This window comes from Pan troglodytes, chromosome 15 (genome assembly GCF_028858775.2).
Source record: "Pan troglodytes isolate AG18354 chromosome 15, NHGRI_mPanTro3-v2.0_pri, whole genome shotgun sequence".
NCBI lineage: Eukaryota > Metazoa > Chordata > Mammalia > Primates > Hominidae > Pan > Pan troglodytes.
Genome location: NC_072413.2, coordinates 42,549,103 through 42,566,663, shown reverse-complemented (window position 1 = coordinate 42,566,663; position 17,561 = coordinate 42,549,103). Strand labels below are relative to the sequence as shown.

General features: G+C 36.6%; 2 long non-coding RNA genes across 2 annotated transcripts in view; both read left to right on the top strand.

Moving 5' to 3' along the window:
* The first annotated feature begins 496 nt into the window (after nucleotides 1–496).
* Nucleotides 497–15,405, top strand: LOC104002022 (uncharacterized). The gene is made up of 3 exons (XR_001709125.3): nucleotides 497–634; nucleotides 2,292–2,423; nucleotides 13,960–15,405. It is a non-coding gene; the product is annotated as an uncharacterized LOC104002022 (long non-coding RNA).
* A 1,483-nt stretch (nucleotides 15,406–16,888) lies between these two features.
* Nucleotides 16,889–17,561, top strand: part of LOC104002023 (uncharacterized) — a 75,769-nt gene continuing 75,096 nt past the window's right edge. Inside the window, exon 1 of the long non-coding RNA XR_001709127.3 lies at nucleotides 16,889–16,971. This is a non-coding gene — a long non-coding RNA (uncharacterized LOC104002023). The remainder of the gene's footprint in view (nucleotides 16,972–17,561) is intronic.

The window sequence follows — 17,561 nt, the reverse complement described above, 5'->3', positions numbered from 1 at the left end:
ACTTACCTCTAGCAGTGTAGTATTGATAGGTAATGACAGTCATTTTAGAATGATTCTTTCCTATGTGATATTCTCCCAGATCACTGCTCTAAGTGCTTTACGTGTGTTAAATTATTTAATCCTTACAACCACGCCTAAGTTAGATTATTATTCTTGTTTTACAAATGCAGAAGTCATTGAGTTAAAAGAAAAACCTTGTAATTCACATAGCTAGCATGTAGTGAAGCTTCAAACCCAGTTGCATTGATGCAGTTGTGGATACCCTACCTCATTTTGCCAGCTGCCTATGTGGACTACAGTAACTTGTTGCACTCCTTGTGTGCTATGCAGTGCCTGTTACAAGGACTCTCACTACAAGTCTGACTTTTTTATTTCACTTGCCTTCTCCATGTGCTGTGATTCTTCAACTTTACTGCACTCAAGAATCAAGGGAACTTACTTATAAAGAAATCAGATTCCAGGGTTCCAACCCCAGAAATTCTAATTCTAGAAGTCTGACTATGTCCCATGAATTTGCACTCTAAGCAGACTTCCTAGGTAACTCTGAAACAGGTGGTCTGTAGACCACACTTTAAGAATTATCTTCAAGGATTGGGCTAGTTTTAGTTTGTAGTGATTTCTTGTGTCTCTTAATGTAAGTAATTGGAAACTGTTGGGTTAAATTCCATAGTTAGTATTGTATAAGTATGTGTAAATATGTTTTATGGCTGAAAATGAAATGTTGAGTAATTTTTGTGGATTAGTAGTATCTTTAAAAAGCATTCCTATTTCTAGGAGACATTTTTATTACATTAATATATTGTCTGAACCTGGCTCTTTGTGGGGAAATCTTAAAAATTTTATATAAAATAGACAATTCTGCCAGAATTATGGCATTATAACTTACTCAACAGCTTTGGAAACACAATGAAAGAAATATTATGAACTTACTATTCTTTCTCTTTACTGTTGACATTAGGATGGGCCCTTAAAATTATAACTGTGTATTTATACCGTATATGAAAATATGGATACATTTCATAGATATGAATATATAGGAGTAATCCACTTCTGCTTCGTTGCTTTTTAGATTTTGTTTTCAGTTTTCTAACAAAGGTCATCTTTGTATTCAGTCCAGGAATCCAATCTCTATCTAGTGTTGACATAAGGGAACTATAGGCTGTTTTTAAAATGTCAGTTATAATCTCTGAATGGAGCGCTTGGGTGGTCAATTTCATGTTTCTGAATTTTGGTGGTGGTAGAGGTTTTTAGTGCCAGTTGTGCGGGGATTTGATTCCTGTGTAGAAGGATAAAGCAGGAACCAGATAAGATAGGTGCTGAGAAAATTAATTGGCCTTTACAAGCCATTTGTCACAAGGCACAGGGTAGTTCAATGCACAATGCATAATGTGTGCAGCAAGACCAGGTGTGTATTGTGTTTTCTATGGTAACATCCTGATAGCTACTTGAAATCTGGCTGGTACTAGCCAAGCAACAGAAAATATTCAGGTGGTTGAAATAAGATAGGTAATGACATTTTTTTATTTAGATGATCTGTCCATTCAAGGCAGAATGCCACCCAGTGGTAGCCTGATAGGAGTGGCAAGGGCTTGGTGGTAAAAATGATGATGAAGAAAAAGCTTACAAGCTATACATACCATAAGAGAACCTAGGACTCATTCGCAATGTAAATCCAGGTAGACAAGTGATATATTTAGCTTGGTAAGAATTGGTGCAGGAATTGGGGTCAATGGTTCTGTACTGTTAGAGGAGGTTCATTGGCAAATATATTTGAGAATCTGGGAAACATTTCCCTGGAGAGCCTTTTTTTCTTTTTTTAAAAACATCATGACACTCTTACAAATACCTCTCCTAAGTTCTAAAGAGACAAGCAAAAGTATAGTGCATAAGCCATAATGACTGAAAAAAATATAAAAGACAAGGTGAAAGGAAAATAAGGAAGAATAATAAAATGGGGCTATGAGAGAGAACTAGAGATATGTGCTATAAAATTCTCACAGTGTCTGAAGGTGGGACACCACATCAATTTTGAATTTCCTAATGAGCCAAAACCAAGAGGGAATCAGGACAAGTTGCAACATTCAAATTGTCCATATGATAACATATACCAGCTTGAGGGGAGGCTGTGGCCTTGAAGTCTAAAGGAAGTTCCCCCATAGTTGTTGCAAGGGAGACAGAATGAAACAGTATGCAACAAGATTTTCTTACAGCATTTTTATAGCATTTTTCAATATAGGATACGTCATGAAACAAAAGCACAATTTTTAAAAAGTGATCCTTTTATTGTCTAGGAAGGCCTAGACAATATAGTCTGGATTGATTGGATAAACACAGAGGAACAAGAGCGCGGCAGAATTGTACCATGCATGCAGCAGGCCATGCTCTACACGGGCCTCTCAGGATGCAGCAGAGAGGTACCCTGGGTAATTTCTGGCAAATCTTTCAGTATTGTTATTCTATGTTAGTGATGGTGGGAAGATTCATAAGTCTTAAATATTTACCAAGTACAGGATAAAGTTCTCATACTTTTATTAAAATAAAGGAGTTTAAGACTCTGTATTGAAGAGATAGCAGTCTATAGTTCCAACCGTAGGCAAAGTAAAACATTCCTAAAACTAGACTCATTTTTGTGTTGGCTCCAACACTTGAACAAATTAAAGACTGAATCCTCATAGTTTAAACCCTTAGAGCATCTTTGAGACTATCGTAGTTTGGAAAATTTCCCATGCAGAAATAATTAATTGATCATTAGGCCATAAAAAAATCTTACTCAGGATATCTAACTTTAATTATAGTGGCTGGCCAGTGATACATAGCTTAAATTACTCCTCAGTAACTAAAGGAGGTTTTCTGTCAATTCATATGAAAAATATCTGTCAAAATTTATGAGAGTCAGCATTCCTTCTGCTGTTAGCTCATCAGGCCCTTTGTCTCTTGAGACCAGTGTGAGTCTATTAGATCATATCCCTAGTATTGAGGAGAGCACTTAATTGTTCTCCTAGGTGTGAGGTAGGAATGGACTACATGTATTAGGTAATCTACACTGTGTCAGTGGGCGAGTGTACCCTATGTGATGATAATGATAAGGATATCATAATAGTGATTTTACTGAATATTTACTACATATACTTGATACTTGCTAAGCACATTATGCACTTTATTTCATTTAATTTTTGATATTCATTTAGTTATTATTAAGTATAATTGTTTTCAATTTGCAGCTACAGAGACAAGAGTTTAGAGTTTAAAGAGCTTACTTACATTTGCACAGCTACAAGGTAGAATGTACACCCAGGTGGAAATAGGAAAGTCTGTGTTCTTTTCTATTTGGAAAGAACAACATTTGCCTTTTCATCTTTGCATTTCACCATCTGACCTACAGATTATAGATCTCATAACAGAGTTCAAATTAAGGGCCATTTGCTATTTAGCATGGAGGGAATGTGTTGCCAGGCCCAAGGCTTAGCCATTGTCCCTGCATGGGAGCCACCCACCAAATTTCTTGAAACATAACGGTTAAATATTATTATATCCAGCAGAGTAGATTCAGTTTTTCAGAAATATTTTCCATGTCATTTAGAATCCTTAATGATTAGAGTATTATTTAGAGATTTTAAATAATTTTATAGAACATGAATTATATTTTATTGTTTAAATTAAAATATTATTTTAATGTTAAAAAACCTTAAACTTCTTACTATGTCTTCAAAGTACTGTTAGTTATATCTATGACTTATTTGATGCTGGAGTCTTTGTCAGGTTCACTATTGGTATGGTAGTCTTTCAATGGGCAACTTTGATTCACTCTTGAAAATCTTATTCACAAAATAATTTCCAGAAAGATATGATAAATAAGCAGGAATTACTTGTACATTTTGTCTTCATAGTGTAAACCTTGGGATAGTGCAAAATGCTCTGATCTCAAGAAATGCTATTTATGCACACAAAAATGTAAGGATGAAAAATATTTGTCCGTATATACTGTTAAAAATTATTCTCTGCTGTTGTTGGTTTCATGCTGTAGAAACAAACCCTGAAGGGTACTGATAAGTTGCCTTAAGGCAATTATGCTTTTAGGCCATTTATCCTAATGCATTTCTAATATGAAGTCATATGCTCTTTTTCACTTTATAAGGAAACTGTCCTGGTGTCTGAGAGCTTAGAGTTTATAAAAGATCTATATAAAAGGGTTAATCAGGTGAGGTCTTTTGGAAGAGCTAACTTTTATACTAGATTGTAAATAATTAATAAAATAGACTATTCTATAAGGACAAAGAATATAGGAAAATGGAGATAGCAATTTAAAACACCAGGATGCTAAGGAGGAGGAACACTGGGTACATGATATACAGGAAATTAAGAAAGATGGAAGATGGCTGAACAGGAACAGCTCCAGTCTACAGCTCCCAGTGTGAGTGACGCAGAAGATGAGTGATTTCTGCGTTTCCAACTGAGCTTTGAAGAGAGTAGTGGTTCTCCCAGCATGCAGCTTGAGATCTGAGAACGGGCAGACTGCCGCCTCAAGTGGGTCCCTGACCCCCAAGTAGCCTAACTGGGAGGCACCCCCCAGTAGGGGCAGACTGACACCTCACACAGCCGGGTACTCCTCTGAGACAAAACTTCCAGAGGAATGATCAGGCAGCAGCATTTGCGGTTCACCAATATCTGCTTTTCTGCAGCCACCACTGCTGATACCCAGGCAAACAGGGTCTGGAGTGGACCTCCAGCAAACTCCAGCAGACCTGCAGCTGAGGGTCCTGATGGTTAGAAGGAAAACTAACAAACAGAAAGGACATCCACACCAAAAACCCATCTGTACATCACCATCATCAAAGACCAAAGGTAGATAAAACCACAAAGATGGGGAAAAAACAGAGCAGAAAAACCAGAAACTCTAAAAATCAGAGTGCCTCTCCTCCTCCAAAGGAACACAGCTCCTTACCAGCAATGGAACAAAGCTGGACAGAGAATGACTTTGACGAGTTGAGAAAAGAAGGCTTCAGAAGATCAAACTACTCCGAGCTAAAGGAGGAAGATCGAACCAATGGCAAAGAAGTTAAAAACCTTGAAAAAAAAATAGACGAATGGCTAACTAGAATAACCAATGCAGAGAAGTCCTTAAAGGACCTGATGGAGCTGAAAACCACAGCACAAGAACTACGTGACAAATGCAGAAGCCTCAGTAGCCGATGCGATCAATTGGAAGAAGGGGTATCAGTGATGGAACACAAAATGAATGAAATGAAGCGAGAAGAGAAGTTTAGCAAAAAAAGAATAAAAAGAAACAAACAAAGCCTCCAAGAAATATGGGACTATGTGAAAAGACCAAATCTACGTCTGATTGGTGTACCTGAAAGTGACGGGGAGAATGGAGCCAAGTTGGAAAACACTCTGCAGGATATTATCCAGGAGAACTTCCCCAATCTAGCAAGGCAGGCCAACATTCAAATTCAGGAAATATAAAGAATGCCACAAAGATACTCCTCGAGAAGAGCAACTCCAAGACACATAATTGTCAGATTCACCAAAATTGAAATGAAGGAAAAAATGTTAAGGGCAGCCAGAGAGAAAGGTCGGGTTACCCACAAAGGGAAGCCCATCAGACTAACAGCTGATCTCTCGGCAGCAACTCTACAAGCCAGAAGAGAGTGGGGGCCAATATTCAACATTCTTAAAGAAAAGAATTTTCAACCCAGAATTTCATATCCAGCCAAACTAAGCTTCATAAGTGAAGGAGAAATAAAATACTTTACAGACAAGCAAATGCTGAGAGATTTTGTCACCACCGGGCCTGCCCTAAAAGAGCTCCTGAAGGAAGCACTAAACATGGAAAGGAACAACCGGTACCAGCCACTGCAAAAACATTCCAAATTGTAAAGACCATCGAGGCTAGGAAGAAACTGCATCAACTAACGAGCAAAATAACCAGCTAACTTCATAATGACAGGATCAAATTCACACATAACAATATTAACCTTAAAGGTAAATGGGCTAAATGCTCCAATTAAAAGACACAGACTGGCAAATTGGATAAAGACTCAAGACCCATCAGTGTGCTGTATTCAGGAAACCCATCTCACGTGCAGAGACACACATAGGCTCAAAATAAAGGGATGGAGGAAGATCTACCAAGCAAATGGAAAACAAGAAAAGGCAGGGGTTGCAATCCTAGTCTTGGATAAAACAGACTTTAAACCAACAAAGATCAAAAGAGACAAAGAAGGCCATTATATAATGGTAAAGTGATCAATTCAACAAGAAAAACGAACTATCCTAAATATATATGCACCCAATACAGGAGTACCCATATTCATAAAGCAAGTCCTTAGTGACCTACAAAGAGACTTAGACTCCCACACAATAATAATGGGAGACTTAAACACCCCTGTATCAATATGAGATCAATGAGACAGAAGATTAACAAGGATATCCAGGACTTGAACTCAGCTCTGCACCAAGCAGACCTAATAGACATCTAGAGAACTCTCCACCCCAAATCAACAGAATATATATTCTTCTCAGCACCACGTGGCACTTATTCCAAAATTGACCACGTAGTTGAAAGTAAAGCACTCCTCAGCAAATGTAAAAGAACAGAAATTATAAGAAACTGTCTCTCAGACCACAGTGCAATCAAACTAGAACTCAGCATTACGAAACTCACTCAAAACCGCTCAACTGCATGGAAACTGAACAACCGGCTCCTGAATGACTACTGGGTACATAACGAAATGAAGGCAGAAATAAAGATGTTGTTTGAAACCAACGAGAACAAAGACACAACATACGAGAATCTCTGGGACACATTCAAAGCAGTTTATAGAGGGAAATTTATAGCACTGAATACCACAGAGAAAGCAGGAAAGATCTAAAATGGACACCCTAACATCACAATTAAAATAACTAGAGAAGCAAGAGTAAACAAATCCAAAAGCTAGCAGAAGGCGAGAAATAACGAAGATCAGAGCAGAACGGAAGGAAATAGAGACACAAAAATCCCTTTAAAAAAATCAATGAATCCAGGAGCTGGTTTTTTGAAAAGATCAACAAAATTGATAGACCGCCAGCAAGACTAATAAAGAAGAAAAGAGAGAAGAATCAAATAGATGCAATAAAAGATTATGAAGGGGTTATCATCACCGATCCCACAGAAATACAAACTACCATCAGAGAATACTATAAACACCTCTATGCAAATAAACTAGAAAATCTAGAAGAAATGGATAAATTCCTGGACACATACACCCTCCCAAGACTAAATCAGGAAGAAGTTGAATCTCTGAATAGACCAATAACAGGCTCTGAAATTGAGGCAATAATTAATAGCTTACCAACCAAAAAAAAGTCCAGGACCAGATGGATTCACAGCCGAATTCCACCAGAGGTACAAGGAGGAGCTGGTACCATTCCTTCTGAAACTATTCCAATCAATAGAAAAAGAGGGAATCCTCCCTAACTCATTTTATGAGGCCAGCATCATGCTGATACCAAAGCCTGGCAGAGACACAACAAAAAAAAAGAGAATTTTAGACCAATATCCTTGATGAACATGGATGCAAAAATCCTCAATAAAATACTGGCAAACTGAATCCAGCAACACATCAAAAAGCTTATCCACCATGATCAAGTGGGCTTCATCCCTGGGATGCAAGGCTGGTTCAACATACGCAAATCAATAAATGTAATCCAGCATATGCACAGAACCAAAGACAAAAACCACATGATTATCTCAAGATGCGGAAAAGGCCTTTGACAAAATTCAACAACCCTTCGTGCTAAAAACTCTCAATCAATTAGGTATTGATGGGACATATCTCAAAATAATAAGAGCTATCTATGACACACCCACAGCCAATATCATACTGGAAGCATTCCCTTTGAAAACTGGCACAAGATGTGGATGCCCTCTCTCACTACTCCTATTCAACATAGTGTTGGAAGCTCTGGCCAGGGCAATCAGGCAGGAGAAGGAAATAAAGTGTATTCAATAAGTAAAAGAGGAAGTCAAATTGTCCCTGTTTGCAGATGACATGATTATATATCTAGAAAACCCCATCGTCTCAGCCCAAAATCTCCTTAAGCTGATAAGCAACTTCAGCAAAGTCTCAGGATACAAAATCAATGTGCAAAAATCACAAGCATTCTTATACACCAATAAGAGACAAACAGAGAGCCAAATCATAGTGAACTCCCATTCACAATTGCTTCAAAGAGAATAAAATACCTAGGAATCCAACTTACAAGGGACATGAAGTACCTTTTCAAGGAGAACTACAAACCACTGCTCAATGAAATAAAAGAGGATACAAACAAATGGAAGAACATTCCATGCTCATGGGTAGGAAGAATCAATATCGTGAAAATGGCCATACTGCCCAAGGTAATTTATAGATTCAATGCCATCTCCATCAAGCTACCAATGACTTTCTTCACAGAATTGGAAAAAACTACTTTAAAGTTCATATGGAACCAAAAAAGAGCCCACATTGCCAAGTCAATCGTAAGCCAAAAGAACAAAGCCGGAGGCATCATGCTACCTGACTTCAAACTACACTATAAGGCTACAGTAACCAAAACAGCATGGTACTGGTACCAAAACAGAGATAGATAAATGGGACAGAACAGAGCCCTCAGAAATAACGCTGCATATCTACAACCATCTGATCTTTGACAAACCTGACAAAAACAAGAGATGGGGAAAGGATTCCCTATTTAATAAATGGTGCTGGGAAAACTGGCTAGCCATATGTAGAAAGCTGAAACTGGATCCCTTCCTTACACCTTACACAAAAATTAATTCATGATGGATTAAAGTCTTACATGTTAGACCTAAAACCATAAAAACCCAAGAAGAAAAGCTAGACAATACCATTCAGGACTAGGCATGGGCAAGGACTTCATGTCTAAAACACCAAAAGCAATGGCAACAAAACCCAACATTGACAAATGGGATCCAATTAAATTAAAGAGCTTCTGCACAGCATAAGAAACTACCATCAGAGTGAACAGGCAACCTAGAGAATGGGCGAAAATTTTTGCAACCTACTCATCTGACAAAGGGCTAATATCCGGAATCTACAGTGAACTCAAACAAATTTACAAGAAAAAAACAACCCCATCAAAAAGTGGGTGAAGGATATGAACAGACACTTCTCAAAAGAAGACATTTATGCAGCCAGAAAACACATGAAAAAATGCTCATCATCACTGGCCATCAGAGAAATGCAAATCAAAACCACAGTGAGATACCATCTCACACCAGTTAGAATGGCGATCATTAAAAAGTCAGGAAACAACAGGTGCTGGAGAGGATGTGGAGAAATAGGAACACTTCTACATTGTTGTTGGGACTGTAAACTAGTTCAACCATTGTGGAAGTCAGTGTGGCGATTCCTCAGGGATGTAGAACTAGAAATACCATTTGACCCAGCCATCCCATTACTGGGTATATACCCAAAGGATTATAATTCATGCTGCTAAAAAGACACATGCACATGTATGTTTATTGCGGCATTATTCACAATAGCAAAGACTTGGAACCAACCCAAATGTCCAACAATGATAGACTGGATTAAGAAAATGTGGCACATATACACCACGGAATACTATGCAGCCATAAAAAATGATGAGTTCCTGTCCTTTGTAGGGACATGGATGAAGCTGGAAACCATTATTCTCAGCAAACTATTGCAAGGACAAAAAACCAAACACTGCATGTTCTCCCTCATAGGTGGGAATTGAACAATGAGAACACATGGACACAGGAAGGGGATCATCACACACCAGGGACTGTTGTGGGGTGGGGGTAGGGTGGAGGGATAGCATTAGGAGATATACCTAATGCTAAATGACAAGTTAATGGGTGCAACACACCAACATGGCACATGTATACATATGTAACAAACCTGCACATTGTGCACATGTACCCTAAAACTTTAAGTATAATAATAAAATTTAAAAAAAAAAAGGAAAGATGGAGGGGGAAGTGAACAGAAATGTAAGGCTTTGAGTTTAGGACTGAGACATTATATTAGAGTCATAGGTGATGTAAAATTGTATATTTACAGATATTTTTGTGCATCATATGTGGGAAAAACAAATGAAAGACTAATTTCGTAATTTTGTGTGAGACATGAGTAAAAGTAACAGATATTTGTTTAGTAAATTTCATGTTAAACTTCCTCTATTTGGTACTAATATTTAGTGATAAATAAATATGACCAAATATGATAAATATTATGACTCACTTTGCTCATAGAGAGGAGTCTGAAGTACATGGACTATAAAAGTAGGTGCTAGAATAACAAAAATAGATTAAAAATACTTCTGATTGAGAGAGTGAAGACTATTTAATGGAGGTGACTTTTAAGCTGGACTTTCAAAGGTTAGTATCATTCCAATAAGTACAAGAGGAAAGCTATTCCAGGTGGAAAGGCCAGGGCTGGCTAAGGGTACAGACAGGACTGTTGGTCAGGAAGTTGGAAGGAGCATGCAAAATACTGAGAGGTGTTTTAAGCCCCTTGTAAAATCACAGTCTCTTTACATTGACATGTAGATCAGCTCTGAGTAAATACGAAGACATGATTAAATGTGCCAATGATTTCTTCCTACTTGTTTCTTATGTGAGAATTATGATGTGATTGAATAGAATCACAATTCTATTCACAACTGATAGAACTGAGGGGTAGAGTGCCAAAAAGCTAGGTAGGCTGGCATCGTAATGTCTTATACATAACAGCAATCAAAAATTTATTCCGTGCCTTCACAGAATCTTCTAATTCCATTCTCTCAAAAACTTTATAAATTGGTGAGAGAAAATATTCTATCCCTTCGTGGCAATTTAGATTTACAAACACTTGCCAAGGTTACTTAATTGGTAAGTGGTGGAAAGGGATTTGTACCCAGGTTTTCTGGTGTCAGGTTTAGTCTATGCCACTCATGCAAAATGACAGAGATGTACCCGTTGTAACAGATTAATACTATGAGAGGAGAATTAACAAAGAGAGCAGTAAAGAATTTACCTGAAAATCTTTAATTTCCTGACAGTGGAACCTTATAGTTCTTGATTTTTAAGAGAGAGCATTCTTCTGTTAGTTGATAGGCTATAAAGAAGCCAACTGCTGTGATATACTATTAAATTGCTATATCTTAATTTGAAATCTGTTGGTCTGGTCATGCCCCATTCAGTTGTTATTTGAATGGACAATGGTGAACCTATCTTCTGTAACAAATAGAAATGAATGAGCTCCTATTAAGGGGATCCATATTCTATCAAGTTCATGTTTACTCATAATTTTATTACAAGGACAAAGGGGAGAGAAGGATCCTCTAAGGAATTACTGTAGGATGTTTAGAAAAACAAACACTCCCCCAAATACAGCATTACTGTCTTCCCTTATACACTCCTGTTTTTTTTTTTAAACAACATCAAGGAATTTCAGGTGTTTTATTGATAGCCCCATCAATCTTCAAAATATTCCTGTAAGTCAGGTAGGTGGCAAGAATTACTAGTAAGAAGAGAAGAAATTTAATATGTTTATTTGTTGCAAGAAAAAGACACATGAAGACAGGAGACTTGTAGTAAGAATACTTTACTTTGAAATATTACACATAATAGCAGGGGAATAAAGAATTATTCAAGGGAGAAGAAATTAAATATAATTAATCTTTTGGAATATGGAAAGTTTTCTCATAATAAATGAAAATAGAAAATAAATCATAATGAATATTAAAAGTAGAAAAATATGACATTTCAGCTAAATTCAATAAACATTTATTGAGTGCCTAATGAATTTAAACTTTAATCATTTTCTCTTTTCATTTATATTGAAGAATGCTATTTCTTAAGTGTTGAGTGTTAAAAATATTTTTTAAATGCTGAAGGCATCTCTTGATAATATAAGCAATATATGAAAATGAGCTTTAATAATGATTCTAGTTGTGGGTGGTTGTGAGGAAGGAGAGACAATAAAAATCCTTAGCAGGACCTCTGCTGAAGTGTTTAATACATTATAAAAGGGCAAATAAAGATAGGTATAACCTTTGTCTTTAAGCACAGAGTATGGAAAAATGTTAAAGGACAATGATTAGCTATTCACCCTCACTATGGGCATAATAAAAGGAAAAAAACTGTAAGAAATTTTTAGTTGATAATGGGAAAGATTTCTCAACAATGATCATTGCCTAATGCAATGCTAGATTGGGCAATTAATGCAGGTTGTGGAACATTTTTAGACAAGAAAAGAGGTGAAGATATAGGCATATGTGACTATTAATGTCCCTAGCCTGAGTGTGTGAGTGTATGTATGTGTACATGTATTTTAAGACTGTATTTTTGAGAGATTGCTTAATTCTTTTTATGAAATATGGGGGTGGGGAGGAAGTTCAAGGATGGATTGTTGATCTTTTTAGTTTATTTCTTTAATTTTTCTGACTCTGTAAGTCTAGTAAAATGTTTTAATGTTAAAATTTGCTATTTCTAGCAATCAAAATTGTGTCCAAAGCAATTAAGTGAAGATGGAAAAATAAGTTGCAATGTGTGTATGTACATATTGTGAGATGTCTGCAGATTTTAAGGAAGGCTGAGACATCTTTTGTCCATGTCAGTTAGAAGTCCAAAGCCATTTAAGCCTAGTGGTTCATGACTGACAGAAATAAAGGGTCTCCAGCTTTATTACTTTCAAAAGTATATATCTCTTCCAGAAGCACATAGATTTTAAAAGAGAAGTTGGTGAATAGGGCAATTCTTAACCTAAAAGATAGGAGTTCTAAGATTTCAAGAGTGGGGCCAGAAGGCATGGGGAAGACATAATAATAGCAGAAGTACTTTCAACCATATATAGGAGACCACCCGTAATAAAGGTGAACATAGGAACAAGAGACAGTAAAATAGTAAATTGATAAAGTGTCTAAGAAAATGGGAAGAGTGAAAGAAATCACAAAAGGATAAGAAAGCTGAGCAGAGAGAGAGAGAATCTGGTTATGAGTGAGACATGAAGATGCAGAAGGACTAAAAAAGAGACAGAGCGTTGGGCACGGTGGTTCACGCCTGTAATCCCAGCACTTTGGGAGGCCAAGGTGGGCGGACCACCTGAGGTCAGGAGTTCAATAGCAGCCTAGCCAACATGGCAAAACCCCATCTCCATTAAAAATACAAAAATTAGCTGGGTGTGGTGGCGGGTGCCTGTAATCCCAACTGCTCGGGAGGCTGAGGCAGGAGAATTGCTTGAACCTGGGAAGCGGAGGTTGCAGTGAGCCAAGATCGTTCCATTGTATTCCAGCCTGGGCAGCAAGAGCGAAACTCCGTCTCAAAAAAAAAAAAAAAAAAAAAGAGAGAGAGAGAGAGACAGACAGACAGAACCCTCAAAACTATGTTCTGGTTCTAAAGTAGCTAAAGGAAGTGTCTACACATTGCTAAACAACCAATGAATTAAGTGTAAAACTTAATTAAAATTGTTGTTTTGCATTTTGCAGACTTAGTCTTAGCTACCTTTTTTTTTAAAAAAACTTATTTTCATCTCCCCTTATTCCCTCCTCATCTCTTGTTCCCACTTCTCATTGTATGTATGTATGTATGTATGTATGTATCCATCCATCCACCTATCATCTAGCTATTTCTGTGTATTTAATTTGATTCTTATATCAAATCCTCCAAGATGTAACAGGTTAAAGTTGATTGTAGTTGTCATAATATTAAAAGCTCTTAAATAATTTGAATGTGAACCCAAAATTAGATCAGTGTTTCTCTAGTGTGGTTCAAACCTTGAACAAGTTATACTTTTATTAAAATTTAGATTAATTGATTTAGAATCTTTAGAGATGGTTATGGTGATAATCTGTATGCTAGACTGTATTTTAAACACATTTACATGATGAGATTTATGCACTTTAACATTTGATAAGTATTACTATAGAGTAAATATATAGACACCTAGAAATGATAAACTTTTCTGATTTTAGATATACAGGCTTTTTGGAATACTGATGTGAGTGTTGAGGCCAGAAAAATGAAGCTAGGTGGTATTGGAGGAGAATCTCTGAAGACTGCTCTCAGTAGGCTGACAACAAGTTAAGATGAATGTGTAACTGTTTTCTACATTCTTCTTACTGCTATAAAAATAATTGAAATGCAGAATGCTTAACTTCATTCAGCTGTAAGCCTTGTAAGAACATCAATAAAAATTTAAAAATTCTATTCCTGTTCTTTCATTTTTCTAGTTTCCCTGGGTGTCTCTCATCACCCTGCCTAATCCTTTCCTACAAAACTTTTCTTCTTGAAACTTGAGCTCTACTTTTATTACTTTTTCCATTATGTAAAAGGTAACTTAAAAAAATGTATAAAACATTTATGTGTTTATGTTACAGTTTTGACAGTTGTGGAAAAAAGTGAAATTGGTTATTGCTACCTCAATGAAATTATTTTGTTAATACTTCAAAGATAATTTTTATGTAATTCACACTGGAGACAAGTTTGATTATTGATTTCTATAATAGAACATAATTATTTTGGGTGGGAACATTTAAATTTGCCTGAAAAAAGGCTGTTTTTCATCTAAGCCTTTAAAACGGCTGGAATTTATCACATGTTAAAAGTTTAGGGTCTGACCAGGTGATATAGAAATGACCAACCATTTCTTCCATAAGCTTACTAGTAAATGGAGAAGGCATTTTTGGTAAATACTATAATCTTCTCTTGCATTAGATTGATTAGATTTTTCCTTTTTAAAATTTCTTTAAAGTGACAAGTGTAAAAATAGACTAGTGAGGACTAAATTATTTCTACTCAGAATGATTTTATTTGTTCATAACTATTCTAGAAGAAAGTGAAAAACTTTAAGTATATATGGAGTTTGATGCAATATGAAATGTATGAGTGTGGTATTTTAGCTATCTGGTGCAATATAAGGTCATTACTTTGGAAGAAAAATTTCATATCCTTATAGGTCCCCATGATAGTCTTTTGCACCAATGAAAGAATATAAAACATTAGCTCAGCCTCTTGGTTTATAATCTGTGAAGTTTTGAGTATATTGTTGAGTTTTAAAAACAAGGAAACGTGAATTATAAAGAAATCTTAAGTGTTGCGGTTGAATGCAAAAGTTAGTTCATTTGGGGGAAGTATATTGGCTCAATCCTATAGGCTAATTATCCAAATTTTATTAAGATTGGATATATTTCCATCACAGATTTCTTTATTTCTAGTTGACTTAGGATAGTTTCATACTGGTAACAATAAAAAAAGAGAGTTAAAATAATTACCAGAATACTTCAAGTGAGAAAGTGATTCTCCTTAAATATTAAGTTTAATGAGGCTAAAAATGTTCTTTTGGGTAACCTCTGAGCCAGTCTTCCCTAACCCACCTACAGTAGTGAACCAAATTTAGTACCTAATGCAAATATATTTTTGGAAAAAAAAAAAAAAAGGAAAGGGGCCCTCTATAAGAGATAGTGGACAGAGAAGTAGAAGAAAGCTGACTTTCTAGTTAGTGGACAGCTCCCTATGCCCGCTAGCTCCCCTGTCTCCAGGCTGTGAGACAGGTTACTCACACATTCTAAGAGTTCTCCTGCACAGATGGAATGGAGCTAAAAGGATTTCATGGTTCTCCTGCGAACCATTACATGATTGTTTCTTGTCACCAAGGTTCATCCCTGTGCTTCTATCATCCTCTCCTCTACTTTAGTTTATTAATATTGGGGTGTTCTCACTGTTGCAACTTCCAAAGCTTTTATATAAGATGCAGGGCTTAATTCTCATTTTTTTTAAATATAAAAGGATGCTAAATTGGAGGTTTTAAAAGAGACACCCATATATCAAACACCAATGTCGGTCATGAAACAGATGATGCTGTAGGAAGTTTAAGCAAGACCAGCCTGGGCAACAGTGTGAGACTCCCATCTCTACAAAAAAATTAAAATAGAGTGGATTTTTAAAAATTGCACAGTAACTCTCTTCCCATGGGTCATGTCTTCCCTCATTTTTAAGCAAGAGAGGGGGGATTCAGGAAGCTTAATTTGGATATCTGCTGAAAAATGGGCTGAAGGGGACATTGGGCTCAGACTACACACCTACAGGTTGTGAAGGCCACATCCAAGGAAAGGTTATCCCAGACTGGAGTGGGTCAGGCTCAAGGGAGCTTAAGTAGGGCTAGGGTGATCTATGGGACATTCAAGAGAAGATAGAAGTGACTGCAAAATTTATAGAGACTTAGGAAGGAGTAAAAAACCACTAGGAAGGAGTGAATTTGTTTGGGTCAAGGAGCTGCATGTGAAAGTCAACACTATTGCTGGACATCTCTGAGGAACTCCAAAATTCACCGCATCAGATAAAGCCAGCTGTAAATATCTGCTGGATCAAGAGTGTGGGAAATCAGTTTAGGGCTGTGTAATCAACAAGCACTGAGGAAACTGTGGGACCTGACTGAGTTTTTGCCAAAGGGAGAGGAAAACTATCCCCAGATAATACATTTAGAGGGCATTCGAGGCAAAAGCATAATGTGTTCTGATTATATTCCATGAATTCTACTTGGTAAGATACTATGTGTGTAAGTCCCAAGACCTCCTTAAATAACTAAAGGTTAATAATTATTATTGGCTCAATTGCTGTAATCTTAATAAGGAAACAACATTTAGTGAAACTGGAAATTGAAAGCCTTAATTTTCAATCAGTACCTTTCTTTATCTAGTTCATGTAATAAAGTATTACATTCTAAACACAAATACTTATGACTTTTTTCAAGGTTAGATAATCACAAATCACTGGGATGTTGTCACATAGTACATTCTTGCTTAATTATGCATAATCAAGTTTTCCTTTATTTTATTATAGTGTAGTTTAATATCTCATTTATAGATACTTATAAGAAGAAATTTTTTTCTAATCTCCCCAAAGCCTTGCAGTGATAGCACTGAGGGAAGCCGGTAGACCTAGAGGCCACTACCCAGTTCCCCTCCATGTGATTTGTTGAATTCCAGGTGGGTGCTCTAACTTTTGGACTATACTCTGAGATTGGCATCTTACAAAGCCAAGATGGTAGTGCCTGTCTTTGTGCCTGATATAGACTTTGGTTTTGCTATTTTATATCAATTATTTTAGACAATTAAATATTGCAAGATATGTAGTCTTAAAAAAGGAAAGTAGTCTCTCCTTATCCATGATTTTGCTTTTCCTGGTTATGGTTACCCATGGTCAACCATGATCTGAAAATGTTAAGTGGAAAATTCCAGAAATAATAATAAATTTTAAGTCGTATGCCATTCTTAGTAGTATGTTGAAATTTCACATGTCTCATTCTGTCTGCCTGAGACATGAATCATCTTTTTGTCCAGCATATCCATGCTGTGTATGCTAAACATCCATTAGTCTCTTAGTAGCCTTCTCAGTTATCAAATTGACTTGACTGCTGTGATATCACAGTGCTTCTGTTCGACAGACCAGGAGCACCATCACCTTGGACAAACACTGCCTATTTAAGTTCCAGCTCCCTTTCTAGCGTCATGCATTTCAAGGAAATCACTTCTCTTATTACAAGCAGCCAGAAAGAGCAGACAGTAAAACACAGATA